The following is an 11,345-nucleotide window of genomic DNA, read 5'->3' on the forward strand; positions in this document are numbered from 1 at the left end:
AAGAGTGTTTTCTTGCCCAGATGATTAGTAGACCAATTGGACTGTGTTAAAAGGAGGAGGAACTGATATTTTTTGTCTTTTACCAGAAAATCCTATACTAGAATGTGATCTTGTAATAGTCCTGGTAGTTCAGAAAGTCGTTTCTACTCAGGGACAGACATTGTTCTCAGATATTAGTACTCTTTTGATAATGGGAAAAAACAGAACAGCTTGAAAGTAGCTAAGGAAGGCCTGGAGCGTTAGTTAAGTGAATTTGTGGTTTCTGGAACCCACATGGTGACTTAACTCTCCATGACTACAGTTCCAGGTGTCTGGTACTTTTCTTGCTTCTGAGGGGAGTAGGCACACATGTTGTACACACAAAGCCATGCAGAGAAAAGATCCATATCCATAACATAAAAATAAGTGAATCTTTTAAAAAAGAACATTTTCCACTCCCACCTTCATACATGTTATGTACTCATTTTGTCACAGTTCAAGTTCTGTCTGAGGATTGGGGTTGGACCTTGGCCAGAGACGGTGAGTGTTGCTGCAGCCCTGCTCTGAGGAGTATCCAAACCTGGATCAAAGTGGGCAGATCTCTACACGTAAAGATTTACAGCTTCTGTAGTTAGCATTTCCCTTTCCTACCTTACAAAAAGTTTTAGCATTTCTGAGTAAGGAGGCTGTTATGGACCCTCAAGCAAATCAGAACAAGAATGGACTAATGATTTTAAGAGGTAAGAAAACTGTGCTTATATATAAGATTTGCAAAAATTAATCATAATAAAATATCATTTTGGGCTGGGTGTTGTATTACATGCCTTTAATCCTAGCACTAGGGAGGCAAAGACAGGTGGGTCTCTGTGAATTTGAAGTCAGTCTGTTCTCCATAATAATATCCAGGACAGCCAGAGGTACATAGAAAGATCCCATCTCACCCTGAAATTGCGGACTCTTGTGAGGCTATGCCAGAGCCTGACAAACACCGAAGTGGATGCTCACAGCCAGCTATTGGATGGAACACAGGGTCCCCAATGGAGGAGCTAGAGAAAGTACCCAAGGAGCTGAAGGGGGCTGCAACCCTGTAGGTGGAACAACAATATGAACTAACAAGTACCCCCTGAGCTTGTGTCTCTAGCTGCATATGTAGCAGAAGATGGCCTAATCGGCCATCACTGGGAAGAGAGGCCCCTTGGTCTTGCAAACTTTATATGACCCAGCACAAGGCAAGGCCTGGGCCAAGTAGTGGGAGTGGGTGGGTAGGGGAGCAGGGATTGGGGGGGCGGGTATAGGGAATTTTCGGGATAGCATTTGAAATGTAAATAAAGAAAATAATAATAAAAAATTAAAAAAAAGAAAGATCCCATCTCAAAAATATACATGTGATTGAATATAAACCATGGCCGTTTTTGTATTTTATTTTTATTGGATATTTTTTATTTACAATTCAAAATTTTCCCCTTTCCAGGTCTCCCCTTTGGAAATCCCCTAACCCATGCCCCCTACCCCTGACTCTGTGAGGGAGCTCCTCCACCCATCTACCCACTCCTGTCTTCCCACCACCCTGACATTCTTCTACACTGGTGCATTGAATACAATCAGGCCCAAGGGCCACTTCTCCCACTAATATCCAACAACACCATCCTCTGCCACACACATGACCAGCACCATGGGTCCCTTAGTGTTTATTCTTTGGTATGTGGTCCAGTTCTTGGGAACTATGGGGGGGTCTGACCAGTTGACAATGTTGCTCCCTTCATGGGGCTTCAAACCCTCTCATCTCCTTCAGTCTCTTCTCCAACTCTTCCATCTGGAATCCCCACTCTCAGTCCAATGGTCGACTGCAAGCACCCACCTCAGTATTTATCAGGCGCTTGCAGAGCCTCTCAGAATAGAGTCATACCAGGCTTCCACCAACAAGCACTCTCTGGCATCCACCGTAGCATCCAGGTTTGGTGGCTGTATATGGAATGGATCCTCACGTGGGGCAGTCTCTGGATGGCCTTTCCTTTAGTCTCTGCTTCACAATTTGTCTCTATATTTTTTTCTCATGAGTATTTTCTTCCTCCTTCTAAGAAGAACTGAAGCATTCGCATTTTGGTCTTCCTTCTTCTTAAGCTTCATATGGTCTGTGAATAGAACTTTTGTAGTTCATACTTTTGGGCTAATATCCGCTTGTTAGTGTTTACATACCATGTATATTCTTTTGTGACTGAGTTACCTCACTCAGGTTGATATTTTCAAGTTCCATCCATTTGTCTGCCAATTTCGTGAAGTCATTGTTTTAATCCATGTTGGATGGAGTCAGCCAGCTTGGAAGAGTATGATTGCACAGAGGCTTGAAGTGTCCAGGCCTGGGTCTAAGGATAGCTAGAACAGAGAAAGAAATGAAATGCTTTGTGCTCTGCCCAAGCCATGTACTTCCTCACCCTGTGCATGGCTCTCATCTCCTCCCTTCATCTGAGGAAATAAAAGTGACATGTACAAGTCTTTTTAATTGGGCCTTAATATTGCATAAGTTTCTACATATAGTAATAGTGAACTAAAGGTATGGTCTAAGTCACAAGGTTCTTCCTTTAGGCTATTAAATATAAATCAGCTATTAATTAAGTATATGAAATAATAACTTACAAATCCTAAGAAAGTTTTACATCCTTATGGTGTTCCCACTGGAACTGATCTCCATTTGTATTTAATTCAACCCAATAGCTAGAATACAATTGTGACTTAATAAAGTTCTGTGAGAAAATTAGAATTTTAGTATTCCTAGTAATAATCACTAATATCATCAGAGATAATATACATCAGATTCAAGTCCAGTTGTACTAAGTTTAGAATTTCTCAGTATCAAAAGATACTTTAGAAAGTGTTAAAAGAAGCCTCAGATTTGGAGATCCTTGTAGATATTTAAAGTATAATAAAGTTATGTAAATCAGCATTAAAAAATGTGCTCAATAGGAAAAATTGAAAAAAAAATACATGTTGCAGGCATATACAGATCAGTAAACACAGATATACCCATAGCAATCAAGGCAGTCAAGTTAAAGTTTTAGTCTTATGATTTCCAATTAATCACCTCAAGTGAGATATAAATAACAAGAGAAGTTCCGTGGTTGGTATGACCAGAGGAATATACTTACTAATGTTATTGATATTACATTGAAGAGTACTGGGAAATTATTTAAAAATTTATATACCCTATTATTTAATATTTCTACTGTGTCCATAGGGCTTCTCAGAAAGGGAATTTCAAACCAGAGAACATGCATGTTTCAGGCCTAGGCCCTATACATATACGTAACAGGTGTGCAGCTTGGTCTTCACGTGGGACCTCTAGCAGTAGGAACAGGAATTGTCTCATCTCTGACTTTGTTACCTGCCTGTGGGTCCCTTTGCCCTAACTGTGCTGCTTTGTCTTGCTCAATAGGAGAGGATGTGCCTAGTCCTACTGCAACTTGAAAGACAGGTTGATATATATGCATAGGATACCTCCATTTCTCTTAGAGTGGTGGGGAGGGGAAAAAGAGGAACTGGAAGCAAAGGAGGGAGAAGAAGCTGCAATTAGGATGTAAAGAAAATTACTATATTAAATTAAAAGCATAATTGACTGTAGCTGTTATGGCACATCACTTGATATTAAAGCAATAATTGCTAAAATAAACCCATTTTAATAAAATAGTTATGTTAATGAGCATGGTGTTTTAAGTATCCTACATAGGACATTAGTAGAGACATTTTTAAAGTGAAGATAAAATTGGAAACTAGTGGCTAACTGGAATTGTTGGAAATAAGTCTGCAGAACCACCTAGAGTGACCCTTTCTTTCATAAACTTTGGAACTAATAACAAGTATAGCATATGTACACAAAGAACAGTAAAAACTCTTGTCATCCTGAGTTATGAGTAAAATAAAAATTATTTCTGGGGATTCATTCTACCTTTTATTGTTTTGTCATTACTTTAAATGCCATTTTTTTCTATATTCAGTTACAGAGACTCCTGTTCCACCCTAGAAGTACATTGTTTTGAAATACTGATGGCAATGAGTAGAACACAAAAGTTACCTTTTTTGGACCACTTGTATCATCAAAGATAGCTTTTCTGGGTAGCTTTTCATGATCTGCTCTAGCTTAACACTGAAGGGGCAAAACAAATAAAATGACTGATAATTACTCCTTGATGCCTACACTAGGTCTATTTCTTGTGATACAAAAAATTCTCCTGGGTATTTTTTAAATATCTGTGCTCATCTCTCTTCAGGTAATTCTGTACCAACATATACAAGTAATTTCGTTAAGTAGCAAAGGAAGGTAGAGGAACAAAGATTATTATCATAGCACAACTATTTATACTTTTTGTGCAACACTATGAAACACACTACACACACCTGCTCCTCTCTGCTGTCAGTGTTAGAGAGATGAGAACCCAGGACTCTGCAGGATTCATCACTTGTATCCCATGTCTTTTCTTCTTCTGAAAAGGAGTAGCACTTTTCTCCACAGCAAGACCATCCTTCTTGACATGTGTAGCAACCTTTTCCTTTAAATAAAAGCAACCATTATCCACAGACTCTTTTAAAGATATGAACTTTTAGTGTTTCATTGTTTGCTCTATATTCAACTTCACAGAGAAACTGTTTTCACTGAGCATACCTCTTCTGCCAAATTTTAAGGAAAGAATATTGTGGATACAGAAACTGTCTCTGAGAGACCTGAGGACTTTGTTATAGTTTCACTGATAAATCTTAACCTCTCAAGGAGAAAGATCCCAGCATTACACATTCCTATCTATAAGAATAGTCCCATCAAAATGAGTAATGTAGGTGACACTGAGCTGAAGGCTATATATTAGGTAAATATAACCAGAGTATACACTCCCAGTATAGAATAGTATAGAATGCTCAATAAAATCACAATGACAACCAATAGCAACTTCTTCAGTGAAAGTATAGTTTTAAGAAAATATTACAGAAAAGATGACTGCAATATGGGGAAATAAACAAAGCACAGATACTGCCAAATTTCAACTTAAAATTTTAAGATCACAATTTGAAATGGGACAGAAATATAAATGCTATTAAAAGTATGCTAGAGACCACATCCAGAGGATAGGCATGGCCCCCAGTTGAGGGATGCGGTCACCCACCCTTCTCAAAATTGTAACCCAGAATTGCTCCTGTCTAAGGAAACATGGGGACAAAGAGTCGAGCAGAGACTGAAGGAAAGATTATTCAGAGACTGTCCCACCTTGGGATCCATCCCATATGCAGCCACCAAACACAGACATAATTGCTGGTGCAAACAAGTGATTGCTGACAGTGGCCTGATATGGATGTCTCTTGAGAGACTTGGCCAGAGCCTTACCCATACAGATGTGGAGGCTTGCAGCTTACCATTGAACTAAGCAGAGGGACAATAATGGAGGAGTTATGGGGAGGACTGAAGGAGCTGAAGGGGTTTGCAACCGCATAGAAAGAACAACAAGGTCATCCAACCAGACCACCCAGAGTTCCCAGGGGCTAAACCACTATGGGCTGGAGAGATGGCTCAACAGTTAAGGGAACTGACTGCTCTGCTAGAGTTCCTGAGTTCAATTCTCAGCAGCCATATTGCTCACAACCATCTGTAATGGGACCCGATGCACTCTTCTAGTGTGTGTCTGAAGACAGCTGCAGTATACCCATATAATCAATCAATCTTAAAAAATCAATTAAAAAAACTGCACATGGAGGAACCCATGACTCCAGCTGCATATATAGCAGAGGATGGTCTTGTCTGGCATCAGAAGAAGGATAGGTCCTGTGAAGATTTTCTGCTTTAGCATAGTGGAATGCTAGGGCAGTATGGTGGGTCGGGGAGCACCTCATGGATGAAGAGAGAGAGGTGTGGGATGGGGGTCTCAGAGGAAAACAGAAAAGTGATAACATTCATATATAAATAAACAAAATAACCAATAAAATTTTTTCAATAAGTATATCACTTTTCCGTTCAAGTTCCAATGCATACCTGTAGTAGGTGGTAAACCTAAAGGTTCTACTACTTCCATTGAAGAGATAGCAATTTCATTTGCATCTTTCTCACATTGAATTTTGAAGCTTGAAGTGCTCTGAAAAACTAAGTCCATACTATGAGATTATAAAAACAAATGGTGATAACTGACCACTTTGTTACAATTACTTAATTGGGATTATAAACAGATGGTGTTAAAGTACAGCAAGAAAAATATAAAATATTTTAAAGTGCTAGAATATAAAACATATTTTAAACTATATTTATAACTTGAAACACACTATTTTAAAATATTTATAACATATTAATAAAACAAAGGTCAACTGAAAAGAAAAAAGTGTATAAACTAATTTTAATCCCTGTAGTTTATTAGTCAATTTAATATTTACACGTGTAGTTTAATGAATCTGACTTTATATTAAATTTAAAATGGACTCAAATAATAGAGATAGACAAAGTCATGCAGACATATTTCATGTGCAAAGAAATCCAAAATCTCTGTAAGAAATCATAACCTTGGGGATTTTGAGAGAGCTGAAGGATTAAGGATGCGTAATAGCCACAAGTAATATGAAATAGCTTGAGGAAACTCTAACCAAACAAGTGAAAGACCTGTATGACAATAACATCAAGGCTCTCAAGAAAGAAATCAAAGAAGATCTCAGAAAATGGATAGATATCCCATGCTCATGGATTGGCAGAATTAATATAGTAAAAATGGCCATCCTACCAAAGGCAATCTACAGATTCAATGCAATGCTCATCATAATCTCAACACAATTCTTCAAAGACATGGGAAGAGCAAATCTCAAATTCATCTGGAAAGGCAAAAAACCAAAAACCAAAAAACAAAACCAAAAAAACCCAAAAATACACAGAATAGTGAAAACAATTATTAACAATAAAAGAATGGCTTGTGGAATCGGCTGACCTCAAGCTTTACTACAGAGCAATAGTGATTAAAACTTCATGGTATTCACACAGAGACTGACAGGTTGATCAATAGAATAGAGCTAAAGGCCCAGAAATAAAACCACACACTTACAGACACTTGATCTTTGACAAAGATGATAAAATATACAATGGAAAAAGAAAGCATCTTCAATAAATGGTACTGGTTTAACTGGCTCTCTGTATGTAGAAAAATGAAAATAAGCCCAAATTTGTCACCTTGCATAAAGCTCAAGTCCCAGGGGATCAAGGATCTCAACATAAAACTGGATACACTGAATCTAATAGAAGAGAAAGTAGGAAAGAGCCTTGAACTCATTGTTACAGGGAGAAATTTCCTAAACAGAACACCAGTGGCTCATGTTCTAAGATTAAGAATTGATAAATGGTGCCTCATCAAGCTGGAAAGATTCTGTAAGGGAGAGGACATCATTAATAGGACAAAATTGAACCTACAGATCGGGGAAAAAAAAAAGTCTTCCCTAACCCCACACCTAATAGAGAGCTAATATCCAAAACATACAAAGAGCTTAAGAAGCTAACAACCAAAACCCCAAATAACCAATCAAAAAATGGGGTATAGAACAAAACCGAGAATTCACAACTGTGGAATTTTGAGTGGTGGAGAAGCACCTAAAGATGTGTTCAGTCTTTAATGATTAGAGAAATGCAAATTAAAAGGATTCTGAGATTCTACCTTATACCAATCAGAATGGCGAAGATGTCAGATGACAACACATAATGGTGAGGATGTGGAGAAAAAGGAGCACTCCTACAGTAGAAGACTCCCAGGTCTGTGTTCATTCAGAGGTGATGCAAAAACCCTCAGGCGACTGGGGGCCCCAGGGAATTTAGAGGACAGGTGGGGTGGGAGGTGGAGAAACTCTGGTGGAGATAGTGGGGTGGAGAGGTGGTATGGAATGTAGAACAGTCAGAGGGAGGGGGGAATAAAATATGTAGTGTAAAAAAATAAAAAATTACAACAAAAGGATGTGTATTACTCTTGTAGATGACCCAATTTTGGTTCGCAGTACTCAAAATAGATATCTCACAACTGATTGAAACTCCAGTTTTCGCATCTCCGAGGCTTTCTCTTGGCCTCCAGAGACTGTGCTCACTTGCATATATCTGTACATACAAATATACATCTGCACATCATTAAAAATAATAAATCTTTAAAAGAGTGAATCATAGTATCTTCCAAATCTATCTAAGATTTGTCACACAGCCGTTCTCTCAGTTGTAATTTTTTTTTCATAGTTATCCAGAAAAATTCATTGTTTGGAATTCCTTGTGTTTAGGGTGCTCATGATTGCTCCATGAACTTTTCTTTGTTTATATAGTTTAATTTAGATTTTTCTCTTAAAAACACAGATGTTCCAGATAGCACCTTGATCATTTCTTGTATTTATTTAGATATTATTCCCCTGATTCAGCTTACAGCTACTTTTAGAGTCTATTATTTCTTAAAGTTACTCTTAGTTTGTTACTTCATTTTACATTATCATGCTAATAGTCATCTACATTGTTACATGTCCCTGTAGTTTATTTTTCGACTATTGCAAAAAATCCAAATCCATTCAATAAATCATGTAAATAAACATACTTTTATCACTTGCTATACCATAGCTTAAATAATACAATTCTCCATGCTCACTAATTTCTAACCTTAACACATTCCACCCATTGCAATCTGGTTTGGTTTCCAACATGGTTCTACCAAGTCTACACCAGCAACAAGCATTAATGGTGTTCCTCCTAATCAAAGTCCCATCTCTGTAGACTGTCAGGTGACTTCTGCCAGCATGCCCCGCCTGATGCTAAATAGCTGCATTTCCAACTATCTACTAGTCAAGTTTTCATTTTTCCACCATCACCTGTTTTTTTTAAATGTTTATTTTTCTTAAGGATCATCATTGTGACCTCTGGTCTTCTAACATGGCAAATGTCCCCCTTGGTTTTGAGAACTATTTTCATGATCTGCCTTCCATCTCCTTTCACCATGGTTTCATGCAGTTTCTGTATTAATTGAGCACAATTCAGCACAATAGTTCTAATCTAGATATTTATCTTAATCTCACGTTTGCGCTGATGCTTTGAACCTCTTGAAAATAACTAACTAATAAGAAATCACTCAAACCTAAACTTCATGATGTGCCAATATATATATATATATATATATATATATATATATATATATATATATATATATATGTGTGTGTGTGTGTGTGTGTGTGTGTGTGTGTGTGCCATACCATCCATAGCTTAGTGTTCTCATGTTTTCTCTAACATTTCCTAAAACTTTGCCTGTGAAGATACATGAGTATGAGGTTGACATGAAATGGGATTGCTGATTACATTTTGTCCCTCCTTTACTTGACCAAGTACACTCTAGTTACTCTATAGCTCACTCATTTTTCCTATAGTTCCCTGTATGACTTTATGACTTCTATCATGATGCAAACCTGGATAATCATGGTCACTTAATTTGTCTCCTGAAAGAGTCTCCTTCACATTCCCACTCATTTCCAGTCTACTGAGCCTTCTCTTACCCAAGCCATATCAGCCCATGTAACTTGAGTCATGTTGCTCTTCACTTATAACCATCAGATAGTTATTTTTATTTCAGTTGGCTTCCAGATGAACTCTAAAGTTCCTTGTCATGGTGCAATAAGCAATTTGCGTGTCCAAGCTTATGTTTAGCTTATTCTTTCTCTATCCATGATTCTCTAAATCTGTTCCTCTTTCATGCTGCTCACTCAACTTAGATCGGCTTCTCTATAAATGTCTTAATGCTTACTTATTTACTATTTATCACAAATTACTGTCTTCATACAGAAGCTTTCTAGGTGAAGCTCATAACATTGTGATGTTATGGTCAGGTTTATTCTCCCTTGTGGTTCCAGTGATTCTGCAGGAAGCAGAGAACTTGAAGTGCACATGCATATCATGGTTTATAAAATGGCTTGCTCATTTTCCCTACAGCATATAATCTGCTTAGCAGAGTCTTTTACTGAACATTTGTATGAATTTAAATTTTTATTTTTTATTCTATTTTATGTGTATGAATGTTTTGCCTGAATGTATGGATATACACAATGTCCACTTAGTGCCCTTGGATGCCAGAAGTTAAATACCCTGAAATCAGAGTTATGGATGCTTGTGAGCGACCAAGTGGGTGCTATGAACTGAACCAAGGTCCTGCTAGAGCTGTGTTCTTAACCAAAGAACTGCAAGAATAATCTCTCCAACCTCTTGTGTGACTCTTGAGTGAATGGAAGTCAATCTAAAAAAGGCCCAAATTATAAACACAAAAGAAAGAACAATCTATCCAATTTAAGAAGCACACTGAATTATACACATTGAGTTTATATATAAATTTCATATATATATACATTATATATACATATATATTATATATAAATATATATACAAATGTATGTGCATATTTATCAAACTACATTATATTTACTCACATTTCTTTGTAATTATAGCAGTATATTCTTTTATATACCATAAAAGCAGAAATATCAGATGCCACTAAAATCTTTATCACCACCATCATCAATATCACCAATACCCATAATTGCTAGTATGTCTAAAGAATTTCAAAACCTACACAGGTTTAGAAGTTACAATTATGTCTCTTATCTCATTGTTCCCATAAAATATTTATATATCATAATTACACAGACATCCCAAGACTGTGTTTGATATCAGAAGACAAAGACATATGGTTCCCAGGATCACAACACTTACATGTCATGGATATTCTGCATGAGACCAATAGGCAGGATACATAAGAAACAAGAAAACATTGTGATTAGAGCAGAATAGATGTTTTTGAATGAGGTTTGTTATTTGATCTCCTCTCCTTTGCTATTCACCCATAAATATCTTTTTCAATAAGAGAAAGAGACACATCAAATATATATGAACATGAATAATATGAGTTCATCTTTGTCATATTTGATATTATATTTTCTGCACACACACAAAGTCAGGTAGAAAAATGTTGCCTCTCTTTTTCTGAGTGGACTGGTTTTTGTCCTTCTTACTCTTCAGGGATAATTTCAGGTCTGCATATGTTAGTCTTTCCTCATTCATTTCTGATAGCTGCTACAAGAAGGAGCACAGCAAACATTTACAAGTACATGAATCTAGGAATCTGCAGATAATGTATATTTATTTCTACATTTTAGCAACCAAAAGAATTATTTCAAAAATTGTCTAATAGCTTAAGATAGCATATCTAATAACTGTCATGGACTATTCTCTAATTGTGTTGAATTTCATATACTAATATTCATCTTTGCTTTACAAGGTATAATTAATCCAACTGATAATGAGAACACACACCATGAAGTAATAGAGAGAGCTGGGTGAAAAGAATGATCTGGAAAAA

At 36.9% G+C, this 11,345-nt stretch overlaps 1 pseudogene; it reads right to left on the reverse strand.

The window, feature by feature from the left end:
- Window positions 1–2,609: 2,609 nt before the first annotated feature.
- Window positions 2,610–11,053, reverse strand: LOC110316924 (annotated as a pseudogene).
- Window positions 11,054–11,345: the final 292 nt, after the last annotated feature.

Source organism: Mus pahari, chromosome 2, assembly GCF_900095145.1.
Source record: "Mus pahari chromosome 2, PAHARI_EIJ_v1.1, whole genome shotgun sequence".
Lineage (NCBI taxonomy): Eukaryota > Metazoa > Chordata > Mammalia > Rodentia > Muridae > Mus > Mus pahari.